Here is an 18056-nt window from a genome sequence, read left to right on the forward strand (position 1 = left end):
ATTTGCTGGCAAATGGATGGAATTAGAAAAAAAAACATCCTGAGTGAAGTAACCCAGACTCAGAAAGACAAATACAGTATATACTCACTCATAAGTGGATATTAGATGTAAAGCAAAGGATAACCAGACTACAATCTACAGGTCCAGAAAAGCTAGGTAACAAGGAGGACCCTAAGATGAACACACGGATCACCCAAGGAAGGGGAATTAGATAAGATCTCCTGGGTAAACTGGGGACAAGAAGGGGATGGGAGATGAGAACATGAGGGAACAGGATGGTCAAGGAGGGAAAGGGACAGAGGAGAGCAAAGAAAGAAAGCTCTTGATAGAGGGAGCCACTATGGGGTTAGGGAGAAACCTGGTACTAGGGAAATTCCCAAGAGTCCACAACAATTACTCCAGCCAAGAAAACTAACAATAGTTGAGAGAGAGCCTGACCTGGCCTTCCCCTGTAATCAGACTGGCAAATGCCCCAACTATTATCATAGAGCCTTCATCCAGCAAATGACAGAACCAGATGTAGAGATCAACAACCAAGCACCATGCCAAGCTCCATGACTCCAATCAAAGACGGGGAGGAGAAAATATATGAGCAAGAGAAGTCAAGGTCATGATGGAGAAATCTACAGAGACAGCTGAACCAATCTCATAGAAATTCAGGAACTCTATACCGACAAATATGGAACCTCTCCACAGGACCGAACTAAGACCTCAATATATGAAAGACAGTGGTGAAGCTTGGACTATCTGTGAGGCACCTGGAAGTAGGACCAGGATCTATCCCTTGTGCATGAGATAGCTTCTTAGAGGTTATTCCCTATGATGGTTTGCCATGCTCATACTTAATTCATGGCTGAGTGGGGAGGTGCTTGGTCCTGCCCCAACTTAATGTGCCAGACTTGAGTTTCCATGGCAGCCCTTATCCACTGAGAGGAGTGGAGGTGGGGAGGCAGGAGAAGGTATGGGGGAGAGCTATAGATGGAATGTAAAATGAAATTTAAAATTAAATTAAAATTTAAAAAATAAAAATATTTTGATTCCTCTTACACAAAATATGAGAGGTAACTACATACCTCACATTCATAACCACTCCACTGGATTAAAAAAAACCTGAGGATGAAATAGCAAAACACAAAACTAAGAGATTTTCTAAAAACTGAATAGAATTAGAGATACTTATGTGAACTATAGTAAGGCACCAAAGGGAATGTACCACACTACCACTCATACATGGGATATAAAAAAGTCAACCTCATAGAGTCTAGAAAGGTAGTTACCAGAGGCAAAATATGTAGGTAAGACAACCTTAAAGTAGTTGATCAATGGATAGTAAGTCACAGTTAGATGAGAGAAGTACTAGGCTACGATTGTACAGTAATGGTCTGTGAAAAGCGTTAGTGTACTGTGCAGTTCAAAACCCTAAAAGAGACACCATATCAAACCCCTCCATCTAGCGAGATCCTTCACATACTTCTCTAAGTTCTGGCCCAATGAATCTACCTTACTTTCTCTTTCACATGACATCCCCAAGTCCCCAGATCCAGCCCATAGCCCATATCCAGTGCTCAGCCTAGTCTGGTCACCCATGCCTGCATTACAACCCATGGGGCCCTCCCATTGCACATCAACCTCTCCACCCAGCAAGATCTATCTCCACATTCCAGGTTTGGACCAGGATGCACACTCTGTACCCCAGTTTAGTTCTGTCTGTCCACCTGACTTCATTCCAGTGTCTAAGCCCAACCCTACCAAATATCCTTCTTACTGCCACAACCTGTTCTGTCCATATCAGACATAGAACTAATGAAGTCCACATGTTCAGATATCACAAAACACAAACAATATTAACGTTCAAGGTAGTATCTCCCCTCCAAAACATACAAGTCCTGTAGGAATTTTTGCCAATTAGAAATACATAGATGAACTACAGCACACAAAATTTAAAAGAACAGTAATAAGCTTGATCAGCATAGAATCTTCATCCAGCAACTGACAGAAACAGAGGCGGAGATCTGCATCGGAGCACTGGACTGAGCTCCCGAAGTCCAGTTGGTTGAAGAGTGGGAGGAGTGAGAATATGAGCAAAGAGATCAAGACCTTGTTGGGGGCATGTACTAAAACAGTTTACTTGAAGTAATGGGAGCTCACCAACTCTAGTAAAACAGGGAAGGACCCAGCATAGGAACAAACTAGTCCCGCTGAATGTGGTTGGCAGTTGTATGGCTGGGGCACACTGCGGGGCCTCTGGCAGTGGCACCAGGATTTGTCCCTGCTACTTGTACTGGCTTTTTTGGAACCTATTCTCTTTGGATGGATACCTTGCTCAGCCTAGATATAGTACAGAAGGCCTCAGACCTTCCCCAAAGCAATATGCCTTACCCTCTCTGGGGAGTGGATCAGAGGTGAGGTGGGGGGTCCGATGGAGGGAAGTGGGGGGAGTGTGAGCTGAGATTGGTATGTAAAATGAAAAAAGATTGCTTGTTTTCTTTTTAATTAATTAAAAAAGAAGTCAATGAGTTTAAAGAAGACAAAGAAATAGCTCAAAGAAATTAGAGAGAAACCATTTAAGGAAAATAAATGCCTGAATAATGCTTCAGAAAATAGAAACAGAAGGCTGATGAAAATGATAATGATAATTCAAGATTTGAAAATGGAATTCAATAAAGAGATAGAAACACTGATGAGAACTCAAGCTGAAGGAAGATGGAATCGAAAAGCCCAAAATGCAGCTAGAAAACTCAAAGGAAAGCCTGAAAAGAAGAATGAGTCAAGCAGAAAGTAGAGGACCAGGAGGTCTAAGACAAAACATATTATTAAACCAAATCAGGAATGAATGTTAAATTTGTTTTAAAACACAGGAAGGGACATATAGGAAATGAAAAAGACGAAACCTTTGAATTATAGGCATAGATGAGAGAGAAAAAAAAATCCCATGCATCCACCTGCTCTCCCTGCCTTCCAACTACACTCTTCTGTCTGGTATGCTGCACAATGGTACCTCCCACGGGCAGTCTTCGGCGTGTAGGGCTTTGTGGTGTGTACATTTATTCATGCTTGTATTGACCTTTGCTGGGTGCAGCGTGCTATGCCGTAGAAATGTCCTCTGATTTCTTGCTTATAATGCACAGCCCTTAACTTCCAATAATGTGTCCATCTGCTAGGTTGTGCCACATTCGAGAGCCCTTCTGATGTTCACTCACCTAGGAGGTGGGGATATGATCCTGCATACATTCCACAGGCTACTCACGCTAGGATGCTAGCTAGGGATAAGTATGAACTTCAGGCCTCTGTGACACTCTTCCACCATTGTCTCCATGGCCAAGCTTACCTGGTCTCTGGTAAGCTGGCCTCTGTTCACTGTACTCTCTGCTTCTTGTGATAGTCCAGCACCCCACTCAGCATTTCTCTGTCCTGTGGTCCTGGTGGAGTCTGAATCAAGATGATGCTTTCAAATGGACGAATACCGTGGGTACACATTTCTCGAGGTTTATGCTCAGCATCACTAATAGGCAGTGAATTACAAATTAAAACTACAATCAGATATCCCATCATCACTCTTGTTAGAATACTATTGTCAAACGACAAAAATTCAAAAGTGCTGGTGAGAATTTAGAAAGGGAATAGTTAAAGGATATAAATTCTTTATCAGTCAGCTAAGATGAATGAATTCAAGAAATGTGTTGCATCACATAATGACTAGAATTAATATATTTACTATACTCTTAGAAAGTGTTAAGATGATGAAAGGATTCTGATTCTCCCAGTGCCAAAAAAACAAGCTATGTGAGCTAATATATACATTAATTAGCTAGATTTAATATTACAACATGAACATATATGTATACATATTTCAAAATACATATAATTTATGTCAAATTTTAAACAATTTTTTAAAAGAAATGTTTGGAATTGGATTGTTTTATTTGGGTGCTTCTGATTTAAAAAAATTTAAAAAGTAAAACAATTGGAAGTTGGGAAGGCTGGCAAGAAGGCTTAGCAAATAAAAGCTTTGGCCACTGAACTTAATAACCTGAGCTCAATCCCCAGTACACACATGGTGTGAGCTGAGAACTGGCTCCTACAAGTCTTCTCAACCTCTACATGTGTGCTGCAGCATACAACACACTCAGAGGGGGAAGTAAGAGAGGAAGAAGAAAATAAATAAATAAATAAATAAATAAAATAATAGATGGTTACAAAGCAAATTTTGTATTGTCTTTTTACAGCTGAATTGTAAGAGAAATGTAACCAAGACATCAGTGGCATAAGGGCCTTCTTATAGGTTAGAGGCTCTGGGTTTGTGGCACAAATGCTCTATTTCCTTGAGAGGCTTCCCCTTTGCTTCTTCATGCTATTAGAATAGGGAGATTTAAAGGAGTCAGGAAATTCTGAATTCTAAATTCCTCCCCCCCCCCCCCCAGTTGTGGAAGGTACCTTCTCTAACAGGAAGAGTTCTGGTATCATTCAAATCACCCAGCTTATCAAAAGAATGTTTCAAGTTCAACAATAAGCAATATTGTTTCTCTGTCTGTGTCCTCCATAGACTCAAGAGACAGGCTACAGCTATTGTAGACAGCTGGTCACAAAACTAAGAATTTAGCTTTATGGGTCCCACCCATCTCTCTATTGGTCTTTGCCTGATGAAAAAAATTGAAATTTTGAGAGAAATATATTGTGAATAAATAACCAATTATACTTTTAACATTTATAAGTAATTTCTTTGAAAAATAAAATTGTTGAGGAAGACTTTAGCAAGAATTGGCATTTGCAAACTCTGTAGCAATTTTCTGTCAGCTTTCAAACTGGAAAGACACCAGGTTTTGAGCAAAATCAAGTTCATGTAAGAAAAGATCAAAATTTCCTCTGGCAAAGAAAAGCTTTTCATAAAATGGGGGCAAAAGAATCCTTTCAGGAGTGGCCATAGTGTATAAAGAATGCAGTTCTCTAAATCTTATACATGTGTCTTGTATCCACAAATATTAATAGAATATGAATGGTATAAATTCATAATTAGTGTTTGAATCCTATGGTATGCTGAAGGAACATGTTATTAAACTCATTAGTCTTTATGCATGGAAACAAACTACAAGAACACAAAGGCAGAAAGAGACTGGCAGTGGGAGCAAACAGCTGTTTCCTGCTTACTGTCCACATAATGAATAATAGAAATAAGAGCAGCTGATGGGAACAGCTGAGTATAATACCAAATTGGTACAGATTAAAGATGGAAAATCAAGATGAAAATTTGTTCAGAAAAAGACATGGTAATCAGGGGTTCTGTTACAGGGGAGACCTAGGCCTTGTATAAGAACCAAATGCCTTGGGTACTAGTCATGCTCCACTTCCTGTTAGTGAACTCAGGGGTCACAACTTATGCCCTAAGTTGTGGGCAACTTATCCAACCACCAGTTCTGGATAAGTCAATTTTTAAAAAGCCAAAATAGAAGTGGAAAGCAGAAAACAGAGATATATCCCATATGGCCACATTGGGAAAATAAGGAGATCCAATGAAAGACACCTTTCCCTGTATCGTACCCACCCTTACCTACTCCCTGCCTACCACTCACCCATTGTGTGGGCTTCACTCTCATCCTCTGAGGTGGTCTGACAGGTTGTTGGAACTGTGTGAAATCTTTCAGGGAGAAAAATTCACCCCTTAGTTTATGCCCTCTCCTCGCATCATGAGTGAGTTTCCTGGGGAAATTTCCACTTGGGGGCCCATTGTTTCAATAGTCTGAGAGTCAGATTGAGAAATGAAAGTGTCTCTTTAAAATATCCTCATTTCTGTCAGGCCTGTTACACCACAAACTACAAGAGACTCCAGCAAGTCAGTATATTTCTATTTTCTCATTTGCCTCAATTATAAAATAAAGTGCCTGTGTTGTTATGTAACAGAGACTAGGAAGTTTGGAGCCGATATGTGTTCCAGAGAAATTTCATTTGTAAAGTAAATGCACTGTTCCAATACTTAAGAGAAAGTATTTACCACATCCTAGAGCATCCTGTACAGCCTGATAACAAAGCATCCTTGAAATCATCCAAGATGATGACAAAGCTCTAGGTTCCCCTTTCTTCTTCTTTTTTCCTTTCCTTCTTTCTCCCCACATCCATTCAGAAGGAGGTAATTATGAAAAACTTTCTGAGTCAAAATGGAGTCACATGTGCAAAACCCTAACAAATGTTTGTGCATGCGTAGAGAGAGCTAGAAACCATGAGAGAAGTATGACTTTCTGTACCCGTACATGTAGGAACCATTACAAATCCTTCTTGGAGGACTTTTACAAAGAGATGACATAATAAGAGCTTTTCCTAAGGACTTTACAAACCAGAGCCTGCTCCATGAGCTACGGGATAGCTATCCAGATGTACAAGAATACTTATCTAACATGCTGTTAGTGTTCTTTTCATGAAGAGTGGGGGAACTCCTGCTATGAGAACTTGTGACCAGCCTTCTTCTATTTCAAAACAAATTATTTGCTTTCCTCTCTCTTGCATTTAAATGTCTCCCCTTGTCTCAGCCTCCTTAGATATGCTTCAAAGTATACATATCCTACATTGTAATGTTTCTTATTGTCTTTGGGTAAAATCTCTCTCTCTCTCCCTCTTCCTCTCCCTCTCCCTCTCCCTCTCTCTCCCTCTCCCTGTCCCACATTATTATTTGAAATGTATGCCCTGGCAGCCCATATATGGCAGTTCTATTGAACTTGTCCACATTGGGTTTCATGGTCTAAGTTGGTGAGGACGTGTGACCAGGTCTCTTCCTCAACAGGGCACCAGAAGTCATTACAGATCATTGTGAGTCACCATGTGGTTGCTGGGAATTGAACTCAGGACCTTTGGAAGAGCAGGCAGTGCTCTTAACCACTGAGCCATCTCTCCCTCTCCACATTATTATTATTTAGGCTGACAAAACTAAGTAAACCACACATCTCAGATCAAGATAGAATATCAGTATTGTTCATAGAGATCAAGATAGAATATCAGTATTGTTCATAGAGAGCAAAACTCTCATCTGTTTCAATCTCTTTTTATCCACTTCTGAATGCCTTCCCCACCTCCTCTGAAAAGCAATATTCATTTACATGAGGTCTTATATCATGGATATTGCTGTTTAGTGTTGACTAAAACATCCCAACAGTCTTCCCCATTCAACTCAACTTTAAACAAACTTAGCAACGATCCAGAGTGAGGGCAGGTCATGACAGAGGTGACACTCTCTGAGACAGGATAGAAAGAGATGGACAAAGAGGGCATGTGAAGGACTGGACCCTTTTTCATTTGGAGATATGTCAAATAACGAATGAAAAGAAATATTATTATGTAGAAAAGCCTCATAGCGAGCTTTGTTAGTTGTGCCAAGATATTTTACTCTCATTTGTTGAGAGACTTTAACTAGAGTTAAGGGTTCCTGTCATTGACATGTGTGTTAAGTAACTTACAAAGCCATAGACACACACATACATACATACATACATACATACATACATATATACTTCATACATACATACAAACATACATATTTATTCCCTAGCTGTAATGCACCAATTTTACTATCCTTTTCATTCGGTTCAAGTGTTTTCTAATAGTTCACATCACGATTTTTTTTTAGCCAGAGTTTGTTCATATTCTTAAATTTCTAAGAAGGAAAGTGTATCTACTTATATGCTGTTTCTTCTAGCTATTTCCCTATAGTCTCATTTTACCCACAGAGTCCTGGCTGCATATCACTTCCTCCTTCCTTGTGTTCCACGTGAATACCCTGTGACTATTCGATGAACATGTGATCCAATCTGAAGGTGAAGAGGTTTATTCAAACCTGTCAGAAGGTCTTGTTTATCATAGGTTGCAGTCTATCATAGCCTGGCAACTTTTTCCAAAGCTCGACATAGGGGCTCCCTTCCCCTCACCGAGACTTCCTGCTCTCTACCTGCCCTTATCTGAAGACTGTCCCTGGGCCTGGAGGACTGACCTTATCGGAAAGCTTTCTCTAAGCCTGGATGACTGATTTATCTTTATTGTGACCCTTGGCACAGTTCCCTGCTAGAAACCTTTCCCCTGCTGCACATATGGTAACTAAGACTTGTACCAGAAGCTCTGCTAAAGCCAAGCTGTGGGACCCTGCTTCCATATATGAAGCCTTATGATAAGAACTTGCCACTTAATGCAAATTAGAGTTTGTCTCCAGGCTTCCCAATCCTATATGTTCCTTATACTCAGGAATAAAGTTGAGCTAATTCATGGAAGTCATTCCCAGAGGGCTGTATCTGTCATACCCACAGCCATAGGAACCCTGCTCCCCGCTTCTGCTCCCTCCACCCTCACGGACCAAGGCAGCACAATCCGGAGGAAAAAGCAGGGCCACCTGTGTCCACTAGATTTGTGCTTCTTAGCCATCTTCCACTCACAGCCCTCTTGATCCTGGATATTTTTATGTGGCCCTAGTAAATAAGCATATAAAATGGGAATAAAACTCAAACATCTATAATAGTACATCATAAAGAAACTCAGTTTAAAATAATTCTTTGGTGTACATGTAATTTTACAACTCGGTGAAGATGAAAACGAGTGTGCATATTGAGGTGGGTGGGTGTGCATTTCGACATGAAGAATTCAGTCTCGCCTGAGTACCACTGCAGGATGTAGATCACCTTCAATGCTTTTATAGTTGGTGGAGGTTATAATTTTATAACGACCAATGCTGAGAACACCTCTTTACCTAAATATACACCCCAAAACAAAAGATGTATATTTAGTGCCAATGTTAAAAATTGTCAGGAAGTCTGCTCTAATCCCAGGCTAAAATTTAAGTAATTATTAGTTATGCAACTCAGTCAACAACTCGAACAACAAGTTTTAAAAATCAGACATTCTAACAGTACAATCAAAAGATATATACTAATTTGATGTTTGCCAAGGAATGTCTTCATTTTCTATAGGTAAATCACTATACTTCTATAAAGCAGGGAACTTTGCATACCAAGAAAAGCTTTCATCACCAAGTCTCAGTCCGAATGAGGTGTTTCAAGCAGCATATTTGGATGCTGCCTCACACGACAGCACATACAATACAAAGCCTGCATATTTCATGATCGGAACCAACACAAGGAAAAAGTAAAGTTACGGTGCTGGAATGGGGAGATGGTTCAAGGGGCAAAGCCCTTACCATGTATGCATATGGTCCTGAGTTCAAGTTCCCAGAACTCACATAAAACTGGGCACAATAGCACGTGCCTGTAATCCCAGTCTCCTCCAACAAGATTGGCAGCAAAGGCAGCAGAATTACTGAAAACTCAAGAAGTCTAACTGGACACATGCAGAGGTGAGCGAATGACACTTTCTGTATCAAGATGGAACACAGGACAGACACCAATGGCTGTCCTCTGACCTCATACGTGGTTTGCCATGCACATGTCCATTCTCACATATAAATACACATAAGTGCACATACTCCACATACACAAATAAAAAACTTGAGATACAACATAGGTAAATGTCACCCAAAATACCAATGATACATTTAATATTTGGATTCTGAATTACAGAAACCTTTACTGTTGCCAAACCTCTTATGGCCCTTATATTGGGTAGCACCCACAGTTTAAGTGAGGTGCACCAGACTAAGTACGTTGCTATTATTTTATACCCACTTGGAACCTATAAATTATTGAGAGATACCTGTTAAAGAACCCCACAAGTATGATTAGTTGTCGATACCTCTGCACTTTTCAACTTTTCTTTGTATAATTTGGAGCTTTAAATTCAATGCAAGGATGTTGATCCCAATGAGCCTACTTCTGGTTAATTCAACATAGCTTCATTATACAGGGCCACTTTTCATCCACAGTAATATGTTTTACTATAAATTTTATCTTATCTGATATACAAGGAGTATACAAAGTCCATTTTGCATGTTCTTGACCTCCTAGATAAAGGAAATCCTAAAATGAACTCAGAAAGGGATTCAATAAGTTTACTAGGCTCAGGGAATAAGAATATCAGGACAGATAATCTTACAATCTCTGCAGATACCTGGAAGAGGGAGGTAGGAAAAAATGAGACAACAAGCAAATTATACTTTCTGAACCAGAAGTCACAGAGCTGGAAGTTGGCCAACAGAAGTCTGGGAGCTACTGCCTAGCAGGGTGAGAACCTCACAAATGATACATGCTAGCTCATTAAAAAGACAGTTGTTCTTCCATTTGCCTGCAGATGCACCAGATTCCTTAAACCATTTGGTCTGGGTAGGTCTTCTTCAGGTTGTAACATCATGCCTAAATCAGTAGGGACTTTTGCTCAAAAGAGGCCCCCATCCTGTCTGGACAGGACATGGAAGTGTCCAATGATTACATTTAAGGAGAGTTACCAACCACCAAGCATGCCATTTGTGCCAGAAGATGCCCACATGTTGATATTCACATGTCCCACATGGTGCCCAAGGAGCAGATGGCAGCCAAGAGCCTTCCATCACTTGCTGCCTTGGTAAGAATGAGGCTGTACCACATTTCCTTGGGTTCACATCTGCCTGGTTCATTTCAGTTAATGTTTTTGCTCTTCTTCCTCATGATGTTGATATGTCTTTTAGAAATGGCACATAGTATGGATGTCTGTTTTTCAAATACTCACTGATTTTCAATCTCGACACTGAAGAATTTCATCATGTCTTCAACCTACGGGAGGATGTTGCATTTCCTTCTTCTTTTATCACATCTTTTAACTTCTCTTTGTTCCTCTGCTTGCTTTTACTTTTGTTTCCTGTTTTGCTGAGCCCTAAATTTTTATTTGGGCGTAATTTTTCATTCTTCCAACTTGGTTTGCCAGTTGCTGTCTCTGATCTCTATTTCTTCACAGGGACTCCCAACATTCCGTAAAGCACGGTTTAAGATGTCTTCAGTCTCCCTCCCTTCACCTCCACAATGGCACAGAATCCCTGGAATGCTTTATCTCCAGCATCCCCTGGCTCACAGACCATTGTTGTCCCAATTGTTTTTGTCATTTTTAAATCCTTGGTTTAATGTTGTTATTTTTTAGAATCTCTGTTAAGAGGACCCAGTTGGTAGAAACAGTTTCTTTTCCTTTGAAAATATTTCCATTATTTCAAATCCTAGCCATTAACTTATAGGATGGCAGTATTTCCTCTCATATTCTGGCCTCCATTGTGTTGTGGAAGAGTCAGTATGCAGCTTTTGCCCCTTTGTGTATAATGTGTCTTTCGGCTTTTGTTATGCTCCTGCGTCTTTGGTGCGCTACCATTTACATGTGATATGTAGATTTCTTTTTGTTTATTCCACTTGGGATTCACCAGAATTCCTGAATCTGTGAATCAGTGTCATTTTTTTTCCTTTCCTTTGTCTCTGCATTTTGATGGCTTCCCTCCTGTCTTCCACAGTACTAATCCATGCAGGCTGCATAAAACCTCTCATTTGAATAAACCATTACATTCAATTTACAAATTATAACATACTTACATTTTTTAAAGTCTCAGAAATGCTTTTCAAATGTACTTGACAATTTTTTATGTATGTTCTTTGGCTCTCCACTCGCTTTAATGATTTTTTTAAATTTTCATTTTTATTTCTTCTCTGAGTTTATAATGATAACATCGTTCCCTCCCTCCCTTTCTTCCCTCCAATTCCTCCCAGATACCCCTCCTTACTCTCTTTCAAATTCAATGATTCTTTTTTTTCATTAATTGTTGCCACACACACACACACACACACACACACACACACACACACACACCGTATTCCTAAATACAACCTGCTAAATACAACCTATTTGTATGTATGTTTTCAAGGCTGACTGTTTGGTATTGAATAACCAACTGGTATATTCTTCACTATTCTTCACGTTAAGCACTCCTTAGTGGCGTGGTTTTTGTGTAGGGTTGAGGTGTCATGCTCTTTCCCCATCCCCTTTAGCAAGTCTATTATGTTCTCTCACTTTTAAATAAATCAAGCATACGTTAAATTAAAGCATGAGTAAACTTCAGTCATACGGCCTGGCTCTGCGTCCAAATACCCACCCCCATTAAAGAAGATGACACACTAAATATGGAAATGAAAAAAGATAAATTTACTTATAATTTTAACCAAAACTGCATAGAGAAAAATTTTCAGTCTATCCCTGACTTTCACAGTTTACCAGGGTGGTGTCAGGATTTACAGAAAGATGAAACTAAGTCCAAGACAGGTCTGGGAACATAGCTCAGCCTTGGTGTGCCTGATGTGCAAGAATGTGGAGTCAGCTGAGTTCAATCCCCAAGTCCAGCATCAAAATCCATACATCTGTATGGATTTCTAATCATAGCATTAGGGAAGTAGAGACAGGCAGGCAGATCCCTGGGTTTCCCTAGCCGGCTAGCCTAGCCTACTTGGCTGGTGTCAGTGGGAGAGCCCCCCCCCCCAAAAAAAAAAACTGCTAGATGGTATTTCTGAGAAAAACATTCAATGTTTACCTCTGGCCTTCCCATGTAACCTCATCATACACACACACACACACACACACACACACAGAGTTTTCCTGTCTTAGTCAGGGCACCTGTTAGTGGCCCATCATTAATCCTAACATTAATTTATTAATTTCCTGGAAGAACCTTAATTTCTAGCACCTCCAATATATATGAAATCTTATCAGGATCTAATAATTTTGGTATTTTAGGTTTTTGACATGTATGCATTTGTGTTATATGTGAGAGTATATCATTGTGCACTAGAGTACCCATGGAGGCCAGAAGAGGGTGTCAGATCCCCTCGGACCTGTGAACCTTCCAACATGAGTGCTGAGAACCAGACTCTGGTACTCTAGAGAAGCAGTAAGCACGCCTCACACCTTAAGCCTTTTCTCCAGATCCCTTTTTAATATTTAATTATGAAGTGTTTATAGGTTTGATTCAGCCACCATCTGCTTCAACTTGTTGGAAAAAGTGAAGACTTGCAGTAGAGTCTTTCATGTAAAATATTCTGAGATTGTCCACTGAATACATACATTAAGACACAACAATCTTGGTATTCTATTCACTGAAATAAAGATAATTTCACATAAATATATCAACAATTTAATAACAGAAAACATAGTAATAAACAAATAGCAGATAAATACACACTGTTCCAGTCCACATATTTGTATGTAAAGCAATAAACCAGGAAGATTTTAGAAGGACAGACTGCACTGTTCATGCGATCAAGAGGGGTTTCAAAGTGGGGGAAAGGCATGGTGAAATAGAATATATACTATAATACAATGTGAACGTGTCAGTTTAAAAAAAATATTAGGGATAGTTCCTCCTAAATTTTGTAAGTGAATTATGTACTAACAGAGCTTACACTGAACCAGAGAAAATTTTGATGTTATAGTAAGATAGAGAGCTTACGTTACTATTGCTATTTGAGTACTAATAAAAAACAAATACTTAAAGGAGAAATTATATGAGTTTTGGATAAAAGTACACATTTCTAATCAATTCAAGGAATCTCAAAGGTTTATAGAAAATATTTGGTAAACTTGATATGGATACACAGAGAGGAGTTGACAGGACCTAGAATCACCTTGGAGGCTAAGCTCTGGGTATAACAGTGGGGAAGTTTTTTAGATTAAGTCAATTGAGCTAAGATCCGCACTAATAGTCCAAGTAAACAAAAAGAAGAAAACCAGCTAAAAGACAGTCACCGTTTTTGTGCGTGCGTGCGTGCGTGTGTGTGTGTGTGTGTGTGTGTGTGTGTGTGTGTGTGTGTTTCTGGGAACTGAATTTAAACCCTCACACAATAGACAAGTTCTCTGCCACCATGCTTCAACTCCACCCCATGCTTCTTTTTTTCTTCCCTGCTTCTTTTGTTCTCTTTCTTTCTCTCATTTTTTAAATAATACTATGATTAAATTTGTCCCTTGTCTTTCCTCTCTCCAAACTCTCTTATATAACCCTTGCTTCTCTCCTTCAAATAATAACCTCTTTTTTTCACTAATTATTACTGCACACATATATGTATATAGCCTGGATGTATGTTTTCAGATGGATCATTTGACAATGGATAAGCAATTAGTGTGCTCTTCCCTGGGAAGACCATCTCTCCTGCTTCCAGCTTATGTAGGAGTTTCCCCTATTAGGTCAGCATGTCCATTGGTATCACCCTCATTCAGCTCAGGTTTGAGTGTTCGTGATACTTTAGAGATGCAGTTTCTGATACTAATAGAAGACAAAAACTCATAGCAAGCTCCTTGATCCTCTGGCTCTCACGATCTTTCCATCACCTCTTCAGAAATGTTCCCTGAGCCTTAGATACAGAAGTATTTTGTAGATGTATGTATTGGAACTGGGCCCCACAATTCTGCATTTTGATTGAGTGTGGCTTTCTGTACTGCTCTCTGTTAATTCATTACAGATGCAGTGTAACCAGCTCCCTCGAGTCCCTGTCATCATGACTTCCCACCATGATGGACTGTACCTTCCAGCCTTGACCGAAAATAAACCCTTCCTTTGGAAAGGTATTTGGGGGGGGGGGGGGGGGCGGTAGGCTTGTTTGGTTTTGGTCAGGTATTTTGTCACAGCAATAAAACAAGCAACTAATTCTCAGTGTTATAGCAATATAAAACTTCTTATCATTACAAAAATATGAAAGTTCCACCTGATAAAAGATATAAAAACATGAACTAGTTCCCAGAAAGAAAAAAAGTCATATCTTTATGAAAGATTATCAAAGGCTGATTGATTGATTAGTAATTCATGATTATCCAGAGTTGGAATGTTACAGATCTAAGACAAATTATCTTAGGCTCATCTTAGCCCCTTGACTAGCCACTTACTCCTGCCTATGTGTCTGACCTAACATCACTGTGACTATCAGCAAAACTCTTTCGGATTCTATGGAATAGTGGAAGCTATTCCATTAGCTTCCACTAACCTAAACCACAGAATGTAATCAGACAGCATTCCTCTGCTTTGCTGTAACCCCCACACCTGATGTTCGATCAATGTGTTTGAAAGATGCCCTGATTTACGGCTTTCATTTATTTGTTTCATAACTATAAAGACTTCATGAAACCATTTCCACACTGGAGCATTGTATTTGGGGTGACCTACATCCACATATGATCCCAAGTCATGGTCACTCGTGTTTGACTCAAGAACTGTGTCTTCTACCCTTTAAAGGGAGAGCTGTTCTGTGTCAGTTAGAAACAAAGTCAAAATACAAGCTACAGAGTAAGGGAAATATTCCCAACATCCTTCTAAAGTTGTTAAAGTGCTTATATAGCAATCAAAAGATAAATATAATTTAATAGGAAAAAAACAGCAGATGTGCAAACCAGCAAATTTCAGCAGAGAATCTGGAAATAACCAACAAATATATGCAAAGACCGGCGTGTCTAGTATTAATCAGAGAAAGATAACCTGGAGCAATATGTCTTTGTGTATCTAACTGAACACATTTCAAAACATAGATAAACACCCAGGAGAGAAATTTGAGGTAGGAGAATTGCACTCTGTCCACAAAAACCTAGCAGTGGCAGATGGCATGATCCCCAAATAAGTTGCCCCAAAGTCAGCATCTGACATATAAACTGTACATAGCAGGTGTAAGGCAAGAAGACCAGCAGAGAAACACCTGAAAATGGACAGCATGGAAGAGAATCTTAGTCACTGTCCTTGACATGAGAAAGTGTGAAGGCAGAATTCCACAATGGCCTCGTAAGGACTGGGGAACTCTCTGGGCTATGCGATGGAGGGATGTGACAGCAGAGGATAAGCCATGCCCTGCGAGAATGGCAAGGTTTTCTGAAGGTAATTATAAAAGCAACAAACCATTATTTCACAAACATCAAGGTGAAGCCTTGGTCCTTTCTTTATCTTGCCAATGAAATGAAATTAAAAACTTCTTCAGGGTTACTTGCAGAAGCTAGAGTCTCTAAGTGATTTTCCAGCATACTATATACACGACAATACATGCAGAACTCACCAAGAACGTGCAAAGCATGGTAGGAACAGGGACAGTAATGAAAAGCACTGACTCAGGGAGGTGATGCTAGCAACCGCTGTAAAACAGACACTACATACATGACAAGCATGCTACTTTAACACACTGAAAAATGCATATGGTCGCCTGTCCCTTCCCAGCTTGCACCCAGAACCCCCCCCCCCCCCCACCCCCGCTTCATCCTCCCCTCTTTGGGGCCACAAAATCCCACAGCCCAGCCTGTTCGGGCGCCTGGACAGGGAATTGAGTGCACCCAGGCCTGTGGGAGGTCCCCTGCTTCATTAGCCTGCCTGCAGCAGGGTAGGCCCTTTGTCAGCGAGCTGCTTGGCCTGCAAGGAGACCTGACTGTCTGCCAGAGGATCCATCATTCATTGGGGTGAGTTAGTGCCTGAACTGCGGCAGCTGCCCGGAGAGGGACCACCAACATTCCCCAACCCCCCACCCACCCCCCAACACTTCCTGCTCTTCCTGCAGGGGTTATTCTCCCCGGATACTGCCTCTCTCTTCCTGTCCCTTCCCAGCTTGCACCCAGAACCCCCCCTCCCCGCTTCATCCTCCAGTCTTTGGGGCCACAAAATCCCACAGCTCAGCCTGTTTGGGCGCCGGGGCGGGGGACCTGGAATTGAGTGCACCCAGGCCGGTGGGAGGTCCCATGTTTCAATAGTCTGCCTGCAGCAAGGTAGGCCCTTTGTCAGTGACCACTTGGCCAGCAAGGAGACCTGACTGTCTGCCAAAAGATCCATCATTCATTGGGGTGAGTGAACTGAATTCATTAGGGTGAATTGAACTTCTAAAAGAAGACCCAAAGGGGATTATTCAGAGGAAGAAATGGGCAGGCGCCAATGCAAAAATTCCTCCAACAATTTGAAAAACAACATGAAAGCATCAGAACCCACGAACTTATAACAGGAGGACTTGAACACACTAATCAAGAAGAAGTAGAAAAAATTGACTTTATGAAAGTAATAGAGTCCCTTAAACAGGAGGTGAAAAACTCCCTTAAGGAAATGGACGAGAAGAATAACAAAAAGTTTGAAGAATTGAGTAAATCCGTAAATGATATCCTAGGAATCCAAGAAAAAACAAACAGATAATGGAAACAGTGCAAGACTTGAAAACTGAAATGGAGGCAAGGAAGAAAACACAACCCGAGGGCCAGCTGGATATGGAAAATCTATGTAAACGAACAGAGACTACAGAAACAAGCATAACCAACAGAATACAAGAGACAGAAGAAAGAATCTCAGATTCTGAAGATGCCATAGAGAAAATAAACGCACTGATCAAAGAAAACAGCAAATGCAACAAATTCTCATCACAAAACATTCAGGAAATCTGGGACACAATGGAAAGACCAACCCTAAGAATAATAGGCGTAGAAGAAGGAGAAGAATTACAGCTCAGTGGTCCAGAAAATATATTTAATAAAATTATAGAAGAAAACTTCCCAAACCTAAAAAGAAGATATTCCTATTAAGGTACAAGAAGCTTACAGAACACCAAATAGACTGGATCAAAAAAAATCATTCCCTCGGCATATTATAATCAAAACAAAAAACATACAGAATAAAGAAAGAATATTAAGAGCTGCAAAGGAAAAAGGTCAAGTAACATATAAAGGTAAACCTATCAGACTAACACCTGACTTCTCTATGGAAACCATGAAAGCCAGAAGGCCCTGGATAGATGTTTTGCAGAAACTAAGAGACCATGGATGCAAGCCCAGATTACTATACCCAGCCAAGCTTTCATTCACTATAAATGGAGAAAACAAAATATTCCAGGATAAAAACAAATTTAAAAAATACGTAGCCACAAATCCAGCCTTACAGAAAGTAATAGAAGGAAATTCACAAACAAAGGAGTCCAGCATTGCCCAAAATAACTCAAACATCTAGCGACCCTTCACCAGCATATCTCAAAGAAAGGAAACACACAATCTCTACTACCAAATAAAAAATGACAACCGGAGTTAACATCCACTGGTCATTAATATCACTTAATATCAATGGACTCAATTCACCTATAAAAAGGCACAGGCTAAGAGATTGGATACGAAAACAGGATCCAACATTCTGCTGTTTACAAGAA

The sequence above is a fragment of the Arvicola amphibius genome, chromosome 3 (genome assembly GCF_903992535.2).
Source record: "Arvicola amphibius chromosome 3, mArvAmp1.2, whole genome shotgun sequence".
NCBI classification, from domain to species: Eukaryota; Metazoa; Chordata; class Mammalia; order Rodentia; family Cricetidae; genus Arvicola; species Arvicola amphibius.